This window comes from Danio rerio, chromosome 20 (assembly GCF_052040795.2).
Source record: "Danio rerio strain M-AB ecotype USA chromosome 20, GRCz13ab, whole genome shotgun sequence".
Classification (NCBI taxonomy): Eukaryota; Metazoa; Chordata; class Actinopteri; order Cypriniformes; family Danionidae; genus Danio; species Danio rerio.
Window position 1 is genome coordinate 21,686,354 of NC_141040.1, and position 20,832 is coordinate 21,707,185.

General features: G+C 35.1%; 1 long non-coding RNA gene across 5 annotated transcripts in view; it reads left to right on the plus strand.

Annotated features, from left to right (window-relative positions):
* The window catches only part of LOC110438169 (uncharacterized), a 236,490-nt gene that overhangs the window by 192,431 nt on the left and 23,227 nt on the right, over positions 1-20,832 (plus strand). The window contains exon 1 of one of the 5 annotated variants that reach the window (XR_015518331.1): positions 14,591-14,770. The exons of the other annotated variants lie outside the window; for them this stretch is intronic. This is a non-coding gene — a long non-coding RNA (uncharacterized LOC110438169). Of the gene's footprint in view, positions 1-14,590; positions 14,771-20,832 lie in introns of those variants that run through there. 5 annotated transcript variants of the gene reach the window in all.

The following is a 20,832-nucleotide window of genomic DNA, read 5'->3' on the forward strand; positions in this document are numbered from 1 at the left end:
TCAAGCTAACGTTATAAGTTACTCTAAACCAGAGAAAAATAAGTTCACAACATCTAATATATATAGTATAAATCAATATAAGTTAAACGTTGCACGTTAAAATGAGTTTGAGTCCAATTCAGTATAAACTTAGCTCAGTTTAGCTAACAGTTAAGATTACCATTTTAAGATCGCTTCAGCCAATGTTGCCGAGCAAACAAATGCTAATAGAGGTGCTCAAATCAATGTCGAGTGTTGTCAGCACAGACAGACGCGCTTTTACCTGGATTATTTGTTGGTCTTTCATTCATATTCTTCTGGGGGAAAACACTCTCTGCCGGACCGTTGTCTCGTGCTAAGTGTCCTCCAAAACTGTCTGCATACCTCTGGTTCCCTCCTAAACCAAAACCCGCTGCAACACCGGTTCCTATGTAAATAAATAAAAAGATATGACGAGAACAATGGCTAATAGTCATAAACAGTCTTATTTAAAGTAATAGTAGTGTTAATGTAATAAATTAAATAAAGGTAACATTTTAATAGATGATATATTTCTCAAATGGGCGAAATAACGCCAAGCCAGAGAAAATAATAATAGCCAACTTTATACTTTACTTTGTTCTATTCTCGTCCACAAAACATTCTGTAAAATTAAACACTGCCTCAGCTTACCAGAGTAAAGTTTGTTAAATCCAGTATGTTCTTCAGGCACACTAATAAATTGTCCTCCAGAATTGCTCCAGGGTCCTCAGGCAAAATATGGTGCAGAGTAGTCGAATCGCCGCAAGGTGGCGTTGAAGCAGTTGTGGAAAATACAGTATAATACATGAATTTTTACAAATACAGTACATCGCTGTATATGTTGTTCGACGTCACACTAAATTCCCATAATGCAACGGTAAATACAGTTATTTACCGTAAAAAGAATTTGCAGTATTACACTGGGTGAAATACAGTAAATAACTGTGTAATTTACAGAAATGTCTAACAGTGCATAAAATCTGGCTGTCAATTAAATATGGATTTTTCTTAGAAATAAAAAAAGGTGCCAGGTTGAAATAAAATAAAAAGAATTGAGTATTGGGTAAAGTTACCCGTACTCTAAATTGGTAATTAGCATTTGACCTATGCAAGTGTTTTTTTTTTTTCTTCTTTATTTCTAGATCAATACACCTCAATATCTGGGCAGTTTTAATTTAGATTTTAAATAAGATAAAGGGCTCTATTTTAATGATCATGGCACAAAGTCCAAAGTGCAGGGCACAAAAGCATTAATGATGTGTCCGAATCCAATTGTGCTATTTTAAGGACGGAAAAATCCACTTTGCGCCACGGTGCAGGGTCTTACAAGGTTGAGCTAATTCTCTTAATGAGTTATAGGTGTGTTTTGAGAATAAACCAATCAGATTCTTGTCTCTCATTCCCTTTAAGAGTCAGTTGTGTAGCGTCATAGCGCATTTACTATTTACATGGCGGACTTTGTGGAAAAACTGAATGCTTCAGTAGCAAGAAAACAGTTAAGAGATGAGCCTCCTCATTCTTTACTTTCACTTTCAGTCTCTTTACTGGATAAGGAAACGTGTTGTACGCACAGACATCCATTAGCCTACATAATTAATTTAGCTGATTTAGCACATAGATTGTTTCAAAACTATTTCTAAATTCAGTTCAATTTTCCAGCAAACAAATAAATGAACAACAATATTGAAGAGTTATATCCAAACACACATGATGTGCCCCATAAGGTCCATAACCTGGTTGGTGGGCAAATCTAAGCTTGTTTTTAATAAAACAAATATAAATATGCATATAATAAATAATACTAATAATAATAACATTATACAAAAAAAAATTGTCATGAATAAACTGAAAAAAGCCCTCCCAGATGAAGAAGGCATGGAGGCAGTGATTTTTATATAGCAAGGCGCACAACTAATGCGCTCTGTGCTGGACTTTAGACTTCCTCTTAGCTGGTCTATGTATCAGTCTTTTTTAGATCCTCAAAATAGCAACGCGCCAGCAATGCACCTTAACACGCCTCCTTTTTTAGACCAGAACGCCTATGGGCACACATATGAGCGCAAATGCATTTGCTATTTTAAAAGCGTGCTGCAACACGCCAAAACAACACTTGCATCAAGCTGAAACTAGCAAACAACATTTGCGTCACGCCTTGCGCCTCATTGTGCCAGGTGTATGATAGAGCCCAAAGTGTCCAATCAAAAGACATTGAAAGTAAGTGGTTAATATAATGAAATTACTGATCCACTAAAAATGTAAAGTCAATTAACTGATTGCTTTTATTTTTACATTCATTCATTTTCTTGTCGGCTTAGTCCCTTTATTAATCCGGGGTCGCCACAGCGGAATGAACCGCCAACTTATCCAGCACCTTTTATGCAGCGGATGCCTTTCCAGCCGCAACCCATCTCTGGGAAACATCCACACACACACAATCACACACTACGGACAATTTAGCCTACGCAATTTACATGTACCACATGTCTTTGGACTATGGGGGAAACCGGAGCACCCGGAGGAAACCCACGCGAAGGCAGGATGAACATACAAACTCCACACAGAAACGCCAACTGACCCAAGGTTCGAACCAGCGACCCAGCGACCTTCTTGCTGTGAGGCGACAGCACTACCTACTGCGCCACTGTCTCACCAGCTTTTATTTTTTTGTTAATTTAACTAAAGTTACTTGTAATGTACTTGCCTTCAAGTGAAGAGAGGTGATTATTGTCAAGCTTGGTTACCCATACTTGAAATCGGTCCTCTGCCCTGATCCATCCAAGTGCACACACACATTATGAGTGAGAAGAGAGAGCACACACACACACACACTCACTGTGAGCACACACCCAGAGATGTGAGTAGCCGTTGCTTCCTAGGGAGCAATTAGGGGTTTGATGCCTTGCTCAAGGGCACCTCAGTTGGGTAGCCTTGATGGGAGACGATGGGAGTAAGATACCATAGTTGGGAGACAGTACGGTTCATTCACTCCTGCACCTTTATTTCCAACTGGAAATCAAACCTGCAACCTTTGGATTACATCTTCAACTCCCTAACCATTAGGCCACAGCTTTAGGAAACTCTACACTGTTCTGGAATTTTGATTTTCACTATATCAAAAAATGTATACAGAGGTGAGGGGACACGGCCTGAAGGCTTGTCCATGAGGGGTCTAGAACATAATTGTTTACCAAATTCTGCAGATGGGGACCAGATTCCTTAGGGATGCCCCAGTGTATATAGCATACATATATATTAACCTGTTTTTCTTTAGAGTCCACACACACATTCACACACACACATACACACATCTAAAACTTCCCGGCTGCTCTCCTGCTTTCCTGTGGCAGTGGAAGTCTGTTGCTATGGCAACTTATCGGGAGTAGAACTAAATTGCTAAATGAGTATTGAGTGGATCAAGTGTATGTGCTGCGTATCTGATATATATTTTCTCCAGCACCGTAATCTGGCTTGCTCTTTCTCTGTTTCTCTGTCTGTCCATCTGACGGCCGGTGTCTCTCTGTTGACACTGACCCATCTGGGGCTTATTTGGTAAAGATGTAAAGTCGCTCATGCCTTTCTCTTGTGTTCGGGGAATGGAGGATTTCTGCATTCCTGCCAGAACTAGCAGTGGTTTCACCAATGCTATTGATCTGCGTCTTTTCTTCTGTCCTCCGTCTCTCTTGCTCTCAGAGATGAGTGCTCGGGGATTGCCCCACAACACCAAATGTCAGGTGTTAACTAGCCAAGCATGAAGAAGAGAGCGAGCCAAGCTTTCTGGGATTTAACTCTGTTTCCCCCTGTTATAACCGCCTCATACTGACAGCACTGAACACACACACACACACACACACACACACACACACACACACACACACACACACACACACACACACACAGTCGCACGTGCACTCTCACATAATCACAAAGAACAAAAGCTTTTGCTCACATTCAAAATGTCACGAAAGCATTTCTCTTCCTGGAGACGGAGCTGTAGTTTGGGGCTCAGAGGGAGCGTGAGGGACTGATTGGGACTTTAAAGGTTAGCTCTTTGTTCTTATGCTTTCGCCAGACAGGAAGAGTGGGATATTGATTTGTGCTTTGTGAATGCGTTTTTGCTGAGACATCTTTCTTATTTGTCTCTGTCTCAGTGTTTTTCAAAAGCGCTGTGCCTCGGCCTGTAAAGCACAGCTTGTGTTTTCAATCCTGTTTAAACATACTTTCATTCTTTTATGCAGGAGAGACCAGGGATAGTTTGTCAAACTACTGTGAATGTTTTTTTTTTCTTTAAAAGTAAGATTTTCTTTTGTATAGATACTTTCCCTAAAGTTTTGTTTTCTAAAAGACTATTGAACATGTTTTCCGTTGCACAAAGGCAAAAGATACATCAGTCTAACTGAAAACATATTGATCAGAGATAAACATAAACAAGTATATTTAAGTTGTAAAATGTAAGAAAGCTATTGAAAAAAAGGATATATACAATATATGAAATTGATATACACAATTATAATATATATTATGATTATAATATAATTAGGGGTGTCAAAATTAATTGTTTCTTGGGTGCACCGCAATGCAGACGTGGACAATTTGGTATCGGTTCAGTAATTATAACTGGTTATTATGTACTGACGTCATTTATCGCATATGCACTGTCATCATAGCTTACTACGTGAGCAAGGCGAACACGAGTATTTACAACACTCCAACCACTTAAAAACGCAGAAACTGTGCACAATTCATGTGGGTCCGTCTTTCACTGACACTTACAGCAGAAGCCCCTATTTCACTGCGATTGAGAGAATGAAAGTACTCCATATCTCTCTCTCTCTCTCTCTTTTTCTCTCTCTCTCTCTTTCTCTCTCGCTCTCTCTCTCTCTCTCTCTCTCTCTCTCTCTGCACGAGGTGAAGGAGTGGTGTGGGGTGTGAGAGCAACACGCTGAACTGGTTTCAGGGTTAATCTTTTTTGTTTTCTTTTGTTTTCTCCTTTTTTCCCCCCCTTTATCCTTTTTTCTTCTTTTTTAGAAGATTTATTTTGTATTATTGATTCATTTGTTTGGTTTAAACTAATACCAGCGATCCCCTCCATGATAAGGGAAACCATGGCGTTTCTCTCAGGAGAGGGAACACCTGGTTTCTCTATCAAGAATGGATGCAAAGTTTATTCGGACCAAGTTTTTACGGTTGAAGAAGTGCTTTTGGCAATGGCAGAAATAGTTGAGCACGAAAATATAGTATCTGCCTCAAGAATGAATAAGGCTGTGGTAGTGTTTCTTAAAGATGAGAAACACGTTAATGATCTCGTGGAAAACGGAATTGTTGTTAACGACACGCTAGTACAAGTAGTGCCCTTGCGTACACCGGCTACTAAAGTAACAATCTCAAACGTGCCTCCATTCATTCCCAATGAGCAAATTCTTAAGGAGTTGAATCGGTTTGGTAAGTTTGCGGGTTCTGTCAAAATGGTTCCGTTTGGGTGCAAAAACGTCGCTTTAAAACATGTGCTGTCTTTTCGAAGGCATGTATTCATGTTTTTAAATGCACAGTCTAAGACTTTAGACATTTCGTTCCGTATTCAACACGGGGACAGTTCTTATATGGTTTATGCAACAACAGAGAGTTTGCGGTGTTTCGAGTGCGGGGATTTGGGGCACAAAAAGCTCAAATGCACTCATAAGAAACAATTAGAAAATGAAAAAAATGACGGAATGAATGAAGAGCGCAATGATCAAAGCAACAGCAGTCAAAACAAAGAGAAGCGGCCTACAGCGGTGAAAGACGTAGTGATTCCGGGAAAAAAACAGAAAACAACCGGCATTAATGGTATCAGTTCAGGGATGCTAGATGAACCCAGCGTTGTTTCAGAAGTTGGTTTTACAACCGAGCAAAGTGCCGAAGGCTCAAGTTCAACGTTAGAGGTAAGTGCGTTTACTTCAACTCTGAGTGCCGGTGAAAATGCTGTAAGCCCGTCTGTTTTGAAGGAAAATACGGCTGTTGATAAGGAAAATGATGGTGTCGGTGGCAGTGTAGTTTTAAAAGAGAGTTGTTTAGAGTCGGAGGTGATTGCAGAGAATGAAAATAGTGATGAAAATATGGAGGACTGCGATGATAACTGTTCAGAGTTTTCGGAAATTGAGTGTAGTCAGTCGTTGGATGATGTTTATTCGGTAGAAGAATTGAATGCTTTTTTAGATTCAACTAAAGGAAAAAAGACTGACATAGTTAAGCACTTTCCCGATAGCAATAAATTTATTAAATCGGTGCTGATTGCTCAGAAGAATGTGGGCTATGAGGTACTTTCAAAACAAAAACGATTCCGATTGAGTAAGTTTGTAACAACGTTACGCAAAGCTCAAGAAGAACAAGGAAGAGTGTCAAAACGAAAAAAGTAAATCACATGGGAGAGGGATCTATTTTTATTTTTGTTTTACTTACCTGTTATTTCCTGTTTTCCCTTTCTATCTTCCCTGCAATGCAGATTCTTAAAGTAGGATCATTAAACATAAATGGGATGAGGGATGGGAGTAAAAGAGCTTTACTTGTTGAATTTCTTAAACTTAAAGATACCCATGTAACTTTTTTACAAGAAACTCATAGTGATCAAAAGAATGAATCTGAGATTAAGTTATGGTGGGAAGGAAAAACTGTATTTAGTCATGGTACAAATATCAGCGCAGGGGTAGCTATTTTGTTCTCAAAGTACTTAAATATAAATATTATATCAGAAGTAGAAATAGAGAAAGGACGTATTATGTTGGTAAAAGCTAAAGTAAACAATCAACTCTTTGAATTTATAAATATCTATGCTCCCAATAAATGCTCAGAAAAATTAGCAGTATTTAAGAAATTAAAAGATTTTTTAAATAGTTATACTTTGGAAGGATTTCTAATTGTGGGAGGAGATTGGAATTGCACTCTTAATTTTCTTTTAGATAGAAACAATCAAGAACCACATCCTGCATCGGCATCCTTTTTAAAAAGTTTCATAATTCAGAATGATTTGATAGATGTGTGGCGAGACCAAAATGCGGAAATAAAACATTATACATGGACTAAAATAAATCTGGGAATGATTAGTGTAGCAAGACTTGATCGGTTTTATGTAAAGTGTAGTGATAAAAACAGAGTAAGTGGGTGCAATATCTTTCCCTGTTGTTTATCAGACCATAATTTAATTACAGTCAGTATTGTTTTAACACAATCTAATTTTAAAAGCCCTTATTGGAAATTGAATACTGCTTTATTGAAAGAAAAACAGTTTTATGAAAAATTCAAATTATTTTGGGAGGAGTGGAGTTTTAGGAAAAAAGATTTTAAAAATTTATTACAATGGTGGGAGTTAGGAAAGATTCAAATAAAAATTTTCTGTCAACAATATACATGGTTTTCAACAAGAAAAATAAAACAAAAAATTTCGGAAATAGAGCATGAAATCTGTCATATTACGTCTGGCATGATACAGCATTCTGATTCATCTTCAGCAGTCTTTTTAAGTAAAAAAAATCAAGATTTAAAATCATTATTGCAAGTGCGGGCCAAAGGTGCTTTGATAAGATCTCGGTTTATGTCATTGCACGAGATGGATGCTCCTACTTCTTATTTTTTTAATTTAGAAAAAGTGTCAAAAAAACAAAATGAAATGTACTGTTTGAAGACCCCTAAAGGACTAAAGACTTTTGATCCAGAAAAAATGAGAAAGATTGCAGTGGATTTTTATTCAGACTTGTACAAGAAGGAAGAAACTAATATTGAGTGCATGTCACAAATAATGGAAAAAATCCCTACTCTTACTGAAACACAGCGTAAGTTTTTGGACAGTGCTATACCATATCAAGAATTAATGGATGCAGTAAAACAGATGAAAACGGGTCGAGCCCCGGGAATTGATGGACTGTCTATTGATTTTTACAAGTCTATGTGGAATATTATTGGAAATGATTTTTATGAAGTGATTCAAGAATGTTTTAAAGAAAAAAGTCTTCCTACAAGTTGTCAAAGAGCTGTCTTAACACTTTTGCCAAAAAAGGGGGATTTGAGTGATCTTAAAAACTGGAGGCCTGTGTCTGTTTTAACTACTGATTATAAGTTAATGGCCAAAGTGTTGGCTAATAGGTTAAAGACAGTACTTGGTGATTTAATACACCCAGATCAATCCTATTGTATCCCAGATAGAACAATTTATGACAACATTTTCATGGTAAGAGACATTTTAGATTATTCTAAACTAAATGATGTGAATGTTGGTTTTTTGTTTTTAGATCAAGAGAAAGCATTCGATAGAGTGGACCATGGTTTTTTATTTGAAACTATGAGAGCTTTTGGTTTTGGAAATGTTTTTATTTCTTGGATCAAACTTTTATACACAAATGCTTCATGTGTTTTAAAAATAGGTGGTAGCTTAAGTAAACCAGTAAGAATATTTAAAGGCATAAGACAAGGATGCCCTTTATCAGGCCAGCTTTATGCTTTGGCAGTAGAACCATTACTGTGTTTATTAAGAGATAATTTGTCTGATTTTAAACTTGATGATATATGCAATTCAGTTAAAGTAATAGCTTATGCAGATGACATCGCTGTTTTAGTAAAAAATCAAAAAGATGTTGATGTTGTTAAAAACAGCATCTCTTTATTTGAGAGGGCTTCATCTGCAAAGTTAAATTGGATTAAAACAGAGGCTTTTTGGTGCAATGAAAAAAGTACAATGAGGTTACCTGTTATTCCTGAAAATGTAAAATGGAAAAAACATGGTTTTAAGTATTTAGGTATTTTTTTGGGATCCGAATCGTATCAAAGAAATAATTGGGAAAATGTTAAAGAAAAAGTGTGTAATAGATTATCAAAATGGAATTGGATTTTACCACAACTTTCGTATAGGGGTAGAGTACTGGTTATAAATAACCTTGCTGCATCTGTTCTATGGCATAAATTAATTGTGTTAAATCCACCAGATGGTTTTATTAGAGAAATTCAAAAAGTGTTCATAGATTTTTTCTGGAATGGAAACCATTGGCTAAAAGAGACAATATTGTATCTACAATTAAATGAGGGTGGTCAAGGCCTCATGGACATTAAGTCCAAAGTAGCTGCTTTCAGATTGCAGACTGCACAAAAACTCCTTTATCAAAAGTCTCTAAACTGGACTGCTATTGCTTGCACCTTATTAAACAGAGTGGGACGGATGAATTTGAACAGACACCTTTTTTAATGAATTTGAAAGATATTGATCTTAATGGGCTTTCTTCTTTTTATACATCAGTTCTAAATGCATGGCAAATATTTATAGTTAAAAGAGAACTGACCGAAGTAACACAAGAATGGGTACTTGAGGAACCATTAGTTTATAATCCTTTATTGGTTGAGATTTTGAAATCAAAGGCTTGTTCTACAAGATTAATTCAAGCAGGAATATGCAAAATTTGTCATTTAAGAATACAGGATAGTTGGATTTCTGCAGAAAAACTTGCTGAGAAAATCAATGTTCACTCTGTTAGGTTTATTGAAAAATTGTTATATGAGGTTCAAAAATTGTTTCCTGTAGTACCATTGCAAACAGAAGTAACTAAGACTGTATTTCCCAGGATTAGTGTAAAAGTAAATTTAGAAGATTGGCAGGAGGATGATACTAGATTACTTTCATTTAAAACACCGCAACTTGGTTTCTTTGATGAAATATCTAAAAAGTCATTCTATTGTCTTTGTGTTAAATTTTTAAATTTAAAATCTTTGAGAGAAATTCCAGAAACCAAATGGGGAAATTTTGTTGAAATTGGTACCACTCCAAAAGGATGTTGGAGGTCATTATATAAAGTACCAATTGAAAAAAGAAGCGGAGATTTACAATGGCGGATCTCTCATTGGATATTGGCAACAAATCGTTATAAGAATCATCTAAATCCGGTACAAGGAGATAAATGCATATTTTGTGGCCTTTCAGAAACAATGGCTCACCTATTTATTGGATGTTCAAGGCTTTTTAGATTGTTTGACATGTTGAGAGACTTGTGTCAGAACTTTGGTTTCATTTTTACTAATAGTCTTTTTATCTTTGGACCAAAATACAATGCTTTAAATAAGAAAAAAATTGTTTTAACAAATTTTCTATTAGGTAAGGCAAAACTGGCAGTATGGTTGACAAGAAAAAATAAAATACTGTTAGACAGCAATACTGATCCTTTGGACTTGTTCAGAATATTGGTAAAAAGCAGGCTAGTAATGGAGTATAAATATTATGAATTGGTGAATGATGTTGATTCTTTCTTTCTTGTATGGGGTGTTGAAAATATTTTATGTCAACCTAATGAAGAAGGAGGTTGTGATATATTGCTGTAAACTTGGTGGTATTAGTTTTTTATCATTGTTTTATTATTATTTATTTTGTGTGTTATTGTTTATTTTTTATTATTTTTTTGTGTGTATATACATGTTTTTGTAATAAGCTGTAATTGTTTTTAAACTGATACAGTTTTTGAACTGTTGTAATTAAAGAGTTGTTAAAAGTCAAAGTCTCTCTCTCTCTCTCTCTCTCTCTCTCTCTCTCTCTCTCTCTCTCTCTCTCTCTCTCTCTCTCACTGTGGGCCCATTTGACCTGCTGGCATAACTTTTCCTCCCCTCTACAGCAATACTTCTGGATTCCAATGAACATTTGCAAACTGCGTCGCAAACTTGTATGCTTGCAACTACACCGAGCTGTAGTAAGAAACATAGTTCCTGGCTGTTCTGCAGTGGTTTGCATGTGACAAATTGTAAACATAGACTTTTCAAAAAAATAAATAAGCAATTTCATACTTAATAATAATAATCATCATCAATTTTGATGTTATTAAACATTTTTTCATTTCCTAATAAATATTAAATTTAATTTCTTAATAAATACTCTTATTGTTTGTTTATTTATTTATTTATTCATAGGATTTATTTATGATATTAGAATACGTGTTAGCTTTTGTAAGTGATTTTCTGCTTTAGAATAGGATATGTATTATTCTCTATAATATGTGTAAAGAAAACATTGGCCATTTACATACATTTCAATTAGTATGGAAAACAAGTTATGTTTTACCAAAACTAATATTGTATTTTTTTTTTTTTTTTTTGAATGCATGTGCGTGTAAAACAATATAATTTGCACAAAGAAATGATGGGGTTCTTCTCTAAAGAAGTAGTTACTCTACCCCGTTTAAAGCGTCATTAAGGGTGTTTTACATTATAACAAATGTGGCTCAAACGATGGATCTGCGACAGAGAAGCTAGAGTTTTGGGAAAACACTCGTCACTAGATCATTCTTTTCCCAAACGATGCATCATACTAGTTCAGCCACAATTTTACATTGTTTTGTGGGAAATGCACCCATGAATGATTCTATTCTTCTTTGAGCTAAAGCACACGGCGTCTATTTCTCCCATAAAATACCTGAAATACTGATTCATCTGACCACAGTGCAGGTTTCCACTGTGATGATCCATCCCAGATGCCTTCCCGCTCAGAGAAGTGGACAGCGCTTCTGGACACTGTTAACAGAGGGATTCCTTTTGACACAGCACACTTTTCACTGGCATTGGATGTACAGTAACTACGTATTGTGGTACTTGACAAAGGTTTGTCAAAGTAGTCCTGTATGAATTACATACATACATGTATTGTTACTTGAGGGATCAGAGATCATGGTTGATCAGCTTAGGTTTGCTCTTCACAGTCAATTATTCACACCTCTGGCAAAATCTGACTTAAAGTTACTTAAAGAACTTCTTTCTTTTACTTTTATTCTGTTTTTTGGATCAATAGATATAACACACTGCCCTTGACATTTATAAAAAAAAAAAAAAAAACAAGACAAAATACTGCTTTGAATTCTGTGTTTTGATTTAACCATTCACTATTTTTAGAGAATTTAAATTAAATTAAATTAAATTAAATTAAATTAAAAAAAATTAAGTGTTGTTTCCTGTTTGACAGTTTTATATATAATTATATATAAACTGGGTGCAGATAATTTTATTCCAAAATATGATTGTTTCAGTTCAATGTTTAATAATTTAAATACTTGCTACCTTTACTAAAGTTAACACTGTAGCGTATCTAAAACTAAAGCTTAATGGTAACACTGCAATAAGGTTTATAAGTTAATACATTTATTAACTTATTTATAAGCATTTATAGCAAGGCGCACAACTAATCATGAACAACACTTGTACAGCATTTATTAATCATAATTAAACAATTACTAATGCAGTATTAACATTAAGTCTGTGCTTGTTAACGTTAGTTAATGCACTGAGTTAACGAACTAACGATGAACAATTTAACTAACATTTACTAACATGAATAAATACTGTAGTAAATGTATTGTTCATTGTTTGTTCATGTTAGTAAATGCATTAATTAACATGAACTAATGAACCTTATTGTAAAGTGTGACCAGCCTATATATTTAAAATGTGTTTAATCAAAAATGTTTGGTGGACAAAATTAAATTAATTAAATGTAATTTTTCTAAAATTCTGTTTCTTTTCAAGATCATTGTGTCTTTTTTATGTGAAAACTATAAAATATTTGTACTGAATGTGGTTACACATAAATCTAATATATCACATAATTTTACTTTAGAGGAATAAAAAAATAGAAAATTTTATTTAAAATGTGGTTTCATCTACATTTTGCATTTTGAATAGGTTCCCAGCAATCTTATTTGTATGCATGGCGTGTGTTCCGTATCCGCATAACATGTGAGAAGGATGCGCTCCTGTCTCCTACTGAGCTCTGAAGAAGCCGTAATTAGCGTAATTCTATTCTCTAAACTCTTGGGTTTAATTAGTCACACTGACTCGCTGATGACTAGAGCTTTTAATCAATTCTACTACCAAAATAAAATGACACCTCATCCCGATGTCTGTCTCCACCTCTAACAATCAGACTACATCCCCTGTTGACTCCTCAGATGATGTCATTCCTTCTCCAGCCGTCGCTGCGATGGCTCAATCTTTATTGGAAGTTTAAGTCAGCCTTAAAATCAGACAGCACAAGAGGATACATTATTAAAGGATCAAAAGCTAAGAGATGGCCCTATTCTTACACACTACATTACCCATGACTCATCAGTAATTGCCTCTATCAAGGATACAACAGCAGACATCAAAAGAAAACAGATGACAACATTGATCATATAACAAAATAGAGCAGCGGTGTCCAAAATGGACTGCAAACCACCTGCGGCCCACCAGCGTTATTAAATTCCTCCCGCAGGTTAATTTAGAAACGTAATTAGGTTTGGCCGGCTAGGAGAAAGGAGGAATGAGGTCCAGTTTTGACCACTAGGGTCCACTATTGGCAACTAAAATCTGAAATGTTGCCCATTTTTAGCTAATTTGCCACCATCAAAAAAATGAAATATATAAAGTAATGGTTTACCCAGAAATTAAAATTCATTTATTCACCATTCGCTTGTTCTAAACCTGTTTGACTTTCTTTCTTCTGATGGACACAAAATAAGATATTTTGAAGAATGTTGGACACCTGCTGCCACTGACTTCCACAGAATGGGATTTTATATTTTGTTTCTGCATTTAGTTTTCTATATTCTAAAATTTTAAATATTTTATATTTTGTCTTGTTTTTCTTTATTTCAGTATATAATAAATGTCTTTGTTTTTACTTCTTATTATAGACCTTTTTCTTGGCTGCTGCATGGAGGACGCCATTGTGACCAGCGTCCTCTGGTACACTAAAAAAAGTGTTGCATGCAAAACTGTTGCAATCAATTTATTTGTGTTGAATTTAGACAAACAAATTAATTTGAATAATGTTCAACTTAATTTGTTTAAATTCAACACAAATAAATTGTTTACAGCCACTTAATGTAAAAAAAATTGAATAAATCCAAGGAATCATCTTTGAATATTTTTTTTTTAGTGTAGAATGGTTAGAACTTCCGTTTACAGCGTTTACAATAGGTAATTTGTGCTCAAAAAAATGGGTTTTAATGGCGTTTTAAATGGATTACAAAGTGTTTTTGTGACACACAACTTAGAAAGGTGTATGTTAAAGCCGTTATAATCTGTCAGATGTGGTTCAAGCGCGAGAGAAAACTTAGTTCACGTGTCTGCCGTCAGAAATACACTGTGTGTGTGTGTGTGTTTTCTCGGCCTGTCAGCTGTTAGCTCTTTAACAAACAAACACACACACACACACAATACTTCACTGCATCACAGAGCAAACCAGATTACTGGCATGAAACTTACCAGGTAACAGGGGCAGACTGGCCATCTGGCAGACCGGACACTTTCCCGGTGGGCCGACGTACTTTTTGGGCTGGGCTGATCATCGTCTTATGATCTGATCGGCCCATAAAAGGCTTTGCAGCCTATCGTTTTTTTTTTTTTTCTGCCTTATTAATTGACGCTCCTGTGATCTGTGACTATCTGAAAGTAGATGCTTTTTTTCCCGGACAGACAGACCGGGCCGGCCCATGTGACACTCTGCAGCCCATTGGTTCTTTTCTTTACTGACATTGGGCTGGCCCAATCACAAACTCCTATTTTGGACTCCGTGTGAGCGTGCGTCGTCTGTGTGTATTTTTCAAAATAGTCGAGAGCCAGAGAGAAGAAACGCAAGGGAGGCGCAGAGAAATCGCGGGAAATACACCGGCGTTTCATTTAGCGATTCTGAAAAGTTCTCTGTTCATTCTAGTACACGGCTGAAAGCGCAAATCACGTGACCACACACTCTCTGCCAAGACCTTCAGCCAGTAGTTCAGCGGGTGAGCATAAACCCCAGGTGAGAGTATAGTGCATGTCAGACAGTTCATCTGCTGGATCTGATCTTACTATAGTTGTTAAACGTGATATTGAATTCATCTTGTTGTCTCTATCTAACAACTCTCATGCCCTGTTTTGTTATAAATATGCAGAGTGAAGATAATGCTCATATAAATATGCAGCTACACCAGGCTGTTTGGTGTCTGTTAATCATAATATCAAAATGAAACAAATTTGACTTATATTATGTTTTCATTGTTTAGATAGTGAAACAGCAAGCAGGATGAGGTGAAAGAGGTTATAAAGTACACTGTTCCCTTTGAAGATTTACCCATGCATTAGCAGGCAGTTTTATATTATGTTTATTATTGAATATAGGCTGAGTGAATAGTGTATTGAATAAGCTAAATTGGCTGTAGTGTATGAGTGTGTGTGAATAAGTGTGTATGGCTGATTTCCAATATTGTGTTGTGGCTGGAAAGGCATCTGCTGCATACAACATGCTGGAATAGTTGGCAGTTCATTCCACTGCGGCAACTCCTGATAAATAATTTTATGCGAAGAAAAATAAATGAATGAATAGTGTATTTTTTAGAACTCAACAAATATATTTATGGACAGTATAAAGAAATTAAATTGAGATTAAAGTTTGTATTAAAGTTTGTATTTATTTATTTATTTCATATATATGGCTTTTGTGTTTTATATAATATGAGTTGATAAAAATATTGGACGTGCATAGATAGATAGCATTTTGATTGAATTTAGTGGGCCGCTCTGGCCCAAAATGCCAGGGCCGATTTTTTGCCCCATTCCAGCTCTGCCAGGTAACGTTATGTAAGTCATGCAATTTACAAAAACTACCAATTCAAGTCTGTTACTGATACCCGGTTTGTGTTTTTCTGTCATTTCAAAATGGCACTAGCCTTTATTTTCACTTTGTCACAGTTATTAAATCAGTGTGTCAGTGGGACAGTACAGGCTACGTGTGTGTCAAACATTTTGGTGAATTACATTTGTTTGGATTGGTTATATATTTAAAATAAAGAGAAAATGTTGACTTTAGCGATGACGAGACACAAGATGCCGTCTGACAACGAGGTGAAAATGCCTCACAGCCGTTGATTTCCATCATTTTAAATGATCAGTACAGAAGGTGGCGCTGATCGACAACAGTATTAGTTAAAAGATGATAAAAGCGAATAAAATAGATTAAAACTATCGTTTCAAAGCTGTCTGAATGTGACTGTTTATACGCAGCTGCCGACCGGAAGTTCTTAGCATTTTCCTAGTGCATGCACGCAAAGCATAACCGGTAATTTTTTGTTTTAAGAAAAAGGTCTATACTGTACTGCATAATTTATATTCTTCTAAAAATAATTTGATTTTATTTTTTTAAGGTCACTGGTAGTTGTTTAAGCATTTCACAGCATTTAGTACAGTATGACTGTGTATGTCACACACAAAATATGCCATATACACATAATACCTTCTTTTTGGCAGGAAAAAAATGAAATTCAGAAATGTTTGGAACCACTTGAAAATGAGGAAATGTTGAGTAATCTGGTAAGATGTTTAATAACTGCACAGTATTAATCATTTAATACCCATTAGCAAATAGATCATTAGTGTTAAGCATTAAATAATAATATACATTAGTCAGCAGTTTATAAATACATCTTCAAATGCTGTATTCTTAGCTTATAAGCACAAATATACTTTATTGTTAATTTTTTTTTACTAAATTAAGTATTAATTTGTATGAGCAATCTAAAAATAAAGATTCAAACAGTGCTAAATAACACTAAAATCCTTAATCATGTTTTATTGCTACTTTTTTCAGTTGATACAGTTATGCAGTTTCATTTTTGTATCTGAAAACGAATGTTTTTTTGTTCTGAATCACTCAGTCGTTCATGTCCTTGTTCTGTTTAGAACAAAACTGGGCCTTTAATTGTAATTTATAAGTGATTTACAAAGCATAAATAGTCCTCGCTTTAGAAGAACTCACCAAACTAGGAATTTGTATTAAAAAAGCATTTAATACAGTTTTTCTGCAGTTTTTTTTTTGGTATTTTTCTCAAATCAGGACTGACATTTGCAAAACAGTAAGTGCATCTCTCAAAACAACGCATACAAATGGCAAAACACCTTGAATTACTTGCAAAATTTAGTCTCTTGCTCAAAATCCTTCATCTCTCAAAACTACATTTCTGTGTCTATGAACATGTCAGTGCCATCATTATGACAAGTCCTTGTGTCATTGTGTAAGGATAAGACAGTCAAATTACTTATGTTGTCAATATATCAGTGTACTCTGGATGAGTGTTCTGGTGTAAACTATGGCTAAATTATGTTTTGCTGTTTGTACTGTAATTGTTGACAGATTGTGTCATTTTGACACAGAAAGGAAAAGACAGCGCTGTATAGCACAAAGAAAAAGCAAAACAAAAGTAGAAATGTGAACACATGACAATCTCCTTTGAGATGCACCTTCAGCAAGATTCACCTGGGAGAAATTAGCCAATTGCAGACAGATTTAGAAAAAAGTCTGAAAAATGGAAATGCATAAAATAAATGCATCATGACAAAATATTACAACTTGTTCTTGTTTACACGTAAAGACCTACTCCATGAACAAACAATTAAAGGCTGTGAGGGGTGAGATTATTAAACAGAGACAAAATAATACATTTTGATTAATGTGACATAAGCTATTGATAATGTAGGAAACATCAGAGAATTTCACATAATCATTTGCATGGATGTACAAAAGCATTTGCGACTTATCCAAATGAATGAAAAACTGTTTTTTATGTTCACAACTGGCACAGTGATGTGAAGATTGAACATAGTTTTGAGAATTTCAGTTCTGATCTGAAATAAAAAATAATTTATTAATCATTAGCAAATAGTTCAGCAGGACTTTGTGTTAATAAAGTATTAATTAACAGTAAGAGTAACTATTACTGTATGCCTAAAAATAGACGTATAAATGTTTATTTGAATAGTTTATTAATCCTTGACTCATTGTGAATAATTCTAAAAATCACTATCTACTCTTAAATAACTGCTTTGTCAATAATCCATTAATTTTTCTTTCGGCTAGTGCTTTCATTTATCAGGGGTCACCACAGCAGAATGAACCGCCAACTTATCCAGCTTGTGTTTTACACAGCATATGTTTTACACCGTCCAGCTGCAACCTAGTACTTGTGAAACACTCATTCACACACACACTATGGCCAAATTAGTTTATTCAATTCACCTATACCACATGTCTTTGGACTGTGGGGGAAACCAGAGCACCCGGAGGAAACCCACGGGGAGAACATGCTTTGTAAATAATGCAATACTTAATTTATTGATTAAAAAAATCTTTATTAACAAACAAATAAAATGCTCAATGCCTAACAAATGATGACCTAATTGTTTGCCAGTGATTTGGGGTATGGGGCTCCATTGAATCTCAAAACACTCTCTTTCTCTACAGATACTTTTTCTGTAGATTCGTTTTTTTTTGTTTGTTTGTTTGTTTGTTTTTTACTTTTTTTCACTATTTTTGTAAATAAACTGCATGTTGAAAAATGTATTTTAAGTGGAAACCTTATCTTCCTAATATAAAATTAAGTAAAAAGTAAGTTCCACTATTCATGGGGCCCCAGGTTTTGAAAAGAAATAATAACATTAAAATCTTATAGGGCTATGAAACCCCTGTCTCAGCAGGGTGTTTTTACACTTCAAGTTTGAAAAAAGTCAGGAAAGTTGGTGAATACAGCTTTGTTTAGGTGTCAAATGGTGAAAGAGGGAAGGGTTTGCATGAAAAGGGGAGTTTCATTATGTGCATGCGCTGAGGGGAGATAGATTGTGATTTTTTTACATGGACATCAGTAATGCAATTACGTTCCTTAATCTGAATAAAGTAATAATGTGATTAAGGTGTTTACATGAGTTTTCATGAGCTTTTTTTAATATTCCTTTCATGATCCTGTTTTATATATTATGTTATAGCACATAATTCGATTAATGTCATTGCGTCAGCACACTATTCACATTTCCTCTGGAGTTTTATGTAATTTCAGGTGTTTCATTCTGAATTTGTCAACTTTAACTGCAGTTTGGCACTTTCACTTTTATTCAGGAACATTTCATGCATGCCCCCTGTGACAAACGAGATATTGGATGTGAGGAACTGCTTGAAGAGTGTAGTTTTAATGTAATTTTTGATAACGCACGCATGGCATGGGTAAAAAAAAAACTCAGCATTTCTCAGATCCCAGACTATTCTGTCACAAAATGTGGCGAAAATCATACGCAGCGAAAATCCTACACAACGGTAATAGTTTGAATAAGGGGTTTACATGTTTACATTGGGAGTGCAGCATTTACAGCAGATCTTTCAGTCCATAATATTGTGGTAATATTACTGTAAATTTTTACTAACTAAATCATTTTGACTAAGGCATGTCTTAAAAAACTGAAAGAGAACTGTTGACGATAACTAACGAACTTTGCCATTTGGATAAACATAAACAACAAACATTGATCACACACTTGCCAAATCCGTAGAAACACCACAATCAACACAAACCATGTCTTTAAAAGAAAAAAAGAGGAGTGGCAAATCCAGTTTTCCAGATGCGAAAAGCTCTTGGGTAAAAAAATGTTCCTTGCAAAAATATTTATGTGGCTTGTTAGCAGACCACTGTATTCCACACATGTCCACATGTGATCTGTGCTCTCATCATGGGCAAATGAAAACAAAACCTTTGTTGAGGCACATTTATAAACGCAACACTGACGACCCATTTCTCCGAACAATTCTTTTTCTTCCAATTGTTTTAATTACGGTTGGCAACACAATGTGGCGTCTCCCTGAACACTGTAACAGGTAAAAACAGTCTTCGAAGTTATATCATGCATATAAATAAAGTTGCGCCTCATTCACAATAGAGCGCGCTGATTGGTTCAAACCAAGTCTTTTTCGTGAATTAATGCTGAAAACTCAAGGACGTCACTTTGTACGGACCAGTATAGACTGCAAAACTCCATGCTGGAATTTACACAAGGATCTCATGGCTGTGACACAGCTTAAAAAGAAATTTCAAACAGAAGAACAAATTTGCTCAAAATAATGCAAAAAACTACAAATTTTCTCTTTTTTGTGAAATATACGCACTGTAAAAAAATTGCTGTGTTTCAACTGTAAAAAAACTGTAAAAATGCTAGAGTAAAATTCCGTAACATGGTTAACAGTATGTTTCCTTAATATATACAGTGAATAACCATAAATTGACTTTCCCAGAATTCTCTGCATGGCACATGTCTTTGTATGCTTTTTGTTGTCATTACTGTGGATCTTTTTAGATGTTTTCCAAACAGTTATGTACGATTGAGATTTATGTTACATCTAATGTTTATAAACAATGTTTATTTCATGACTTTAATTTTATGCGTTAACATAGTGGTGTTTAGTAGCTGTGTGAATGACACTGAGCACCTTCTAATAACTGACATATTTTTCTGCTTGGGGGAAAAGTTACTTGTGATGTGCGTTGGTTCATTATTCAACTTTCTCATCACCACCTGCTTATTGCTGTGCTAACGTGTTTATCTTTGTAGATGAAGGTAATTTAAAATTTAGATATACATTTATAAATTAATGAAATGTGGTATTTCACTGTAAAAATGAGAAATTACTTTTTAGGTTTGTATCATATTTTTAATGGCGAAACACTGGCAACCACAGCTGCCGTTTTTTTACGGATTATTTTACGGATTATTTTTTTACAGTGTGTGGGACATATATATGACTGTCAACATCTCAAAAAAAAGTTTAAGTGTTTCATGACCCTTTAATGGTTATAGACAGATTTACAACATATGATGGTAAATTTATAAAAATGAATAAATAAATTTAAAAATCATATGATTAATAAAGGCATCTCTGCATTGGTCGGGGGCCCCTAATTCCCTGGGGCCCTAAGCGGCTGCTTACCTCTCTTATTGGTTAAGTGTGCCCCTGCTGTTTGCCAATGCTTAATAAATCATTCACAGTTATTATAAAGTTTTAGCAGTCAT